General features: G+C 37.5%; 1 non-coding gene across 1 annotated transcript; it reads right to left on the bottom strand.

Annotated features, from left to right (window-relative positions):
* Positions 1-1,262: 1,262 nt before the first annotated feature.
* On the bottom strand, positions 1,263-1,412 carry LOC116568444. The gene has a single exon (XR_004276636.1). It is a non-coding gene; the product is annotated as a U12 minor spliceosomal RNA (small nuclear RNA).
* Between the last annotated feature and the right edge of the window lie 855 nt (positions 1,413-2,267).

Here is a 2,267-nt window from a genome sequence, read left to right as displayed (position 1 = left end):
TGGCAACTGCACTCAGAGTTGCCACCTTGACATCCACATGACAGTAATGACCGAAGTAGCTCACTGTCTCCCTGAAATTGATAATGTGTAGGTATATTGCATTTTTGCCTCTTTATAGCTTAGCCTTTATAAGTTCTTAAACTTTAATTGATGAGAAAACCAATTTCCTAGACATGGAAATCCATTCAAGTTACAAAAAAGCAAAAAAGCCATTTTTTTTTTTTTTCTGATTCTCCTTACCCCAAGTTATTGGACACTGGCAGCTGAGTAACGTTAAGAGGATTAGAAACATGCATGGTCTTCTATTTAGTTTTCTGTCCTTATCATATATGTCAGACTAATTTCTGGAACATCACTTTTGTTGTCAGTTATTAATCTTTCAAGGTGCAACAATTAGTGGTTTGGGTTCAGTGCATAATTTCTCTGGTCTTAAAATGTTCTCTAAGTGTAGTGGCTCACATGTGTTTCTAATTTCATTTCTGGCTGGGTGTTTTAGTCTCCCACTTCGGTTGAGCCTTGATGGGGCCCAACTCTACAGAACTATTAGCAAAGAGAAATCTCTGAACTTATTGAAGGGAGGGAGTTATCTCCCATCGCTAAGAGGTGTTGGGTGATTTTTCCTAATTCCTTTCTTCCAAAATCTTGTCGTTGTGATTTCTGTGTTTTCAAGGAATGGGTGTTCACAACAGAAATGATGCGGTAGTTTGAAAAGAAAGAGCCATAAATAGAAAGAATATTGCCATGTTTTCTAACAGATGCTCTCTTTGGCTTAGAGCTCAATTTTATCAAATTATTGAAAGGAGCACTTGTAGCATCATGTCTTGGTGAAGAATAGAAAAAAAGAAAAGAAAAGAAGAGAAAAGGAAAAAAGAAAGGAAAGGAAAAGAAAAGAAAACCCTTAAGCTATCTCTCTGAAATACTTTGTGTATTTAGAATTAAATACTACATTTGGGTGGGCCAACGCCAATAATGGTAATATTTTAAAAATATGTAGAGATTTGCTTGGGCCACTGTCATATTAGTCTTCTTCCTTTCTTGAGATAATTACCTTATTCTTGACATTGAGTCCAGATAGCCAAATATTCACTTTATCTTCTCTGGGAGATAATACGTTTGTTTTCATTTTAGCTACAGGCAATTTAGTACATGTCGGCCATGTAACAGATGTAAACTTGGCATTTTTTTTGTTGTTGTTTGTTTTCCTCTTTCTCAACCTCTTTATTACCTTCATACCAGTCTAATCTTTCAGTTTTAAAGGGGGATGGGCAGATTGCCACTCGGAGGCCTCCCGCAAAGTAGGCAGGTCACCTGAAGGGCAACCTTTGCCCGCACAAAAATTCATCTCACATTAGCAGTGAGCATTTGGGCATCACCCCGAATCATTATTTTGTTAACTCATAAGTTTAAGGCATTAAACTTTGCATGTTTAATACTCAGTAGCCCACATCATTTTGTTTATACCAAATCTTAGTTCTAGAAAAACCTGTGGCTTCCATGGCTGAAGATGTAGAATTGAATGCAAATACTGTCATGGGGGTAATTGTGGATTATATTATGTATTGATTAAATAGTTCTCAATTTTCCAAACTAATTAATGCAGTGGAAAAATCCTGGAAGCTGTCTGTGGACTTGGGATCAATTTGCTTCTATTGACCATTACTTCTATTTCAGTCTAAGTCTTAACTACAAATGACCTTTAAGATAGAAATTCAGGGTCCATAATTCATCAAATGCAAGTTCTTTTAAAACAATGGGCCAGGATAGTTAAAATTGTGTGGTGTTAATAAATACCTCTAACAGCTCGGTGTCTTCAAATACACGGCTTCTTCCTGGCAACTTTGCCTGAGAAATCAGTCCTTGAGGGAAGGCAGGACAAATGCCTGTTGAGCTAAGGAAGGAGAGAGAAGAGCACGGCATTCACCTCTCTGCCTTGGATTCTGATAGTTAGAAAATATGGACTGATGTCGGTATTCACATCCTTCCTGATACTTGCAACCCCACGAACTGATGGCCCCAGTACATATCCTAGTGCTGGTAGAGACAAAGCCCTTAGTATAACTAAGTATCTGAGATTTCCTGTGGGAAAACTGGGTGTATCTGCCACTTTCCTGGCATCTTTGGACTTCTGCTTCTCTATGAAATATTTCCACACCAGAAAATTGAAAAAAACTATTTAATAATCATTCATTTGGAAGGTGGAACAGATTGAAAAAAAAAAAAAAATTTCTGAGTTGTGCCTTCACTTTGCTCCAGGGAATTCCTTGGCC

The sequence above is a fragment of the Mustela erminea genome, chromosome 10 (genome assembly GCF_009829155.1).
Source record: "Mustela erminea isolate mMusErm1 chromosome 10, mMusErm1.Pri, whole genome shotgun sequence".
NCBI classification, from domain to species: Eukaryota; Metazoa; Chordata; class Mammalia; order Carnivora; family Mustelidae; genus Mustela; species Mustela erminea.
The sequence above is the reverse complement of the archived record's forward strand: the minus strand, read 5'-3'. Positions and strand labels throughout refer to the sequence as shown.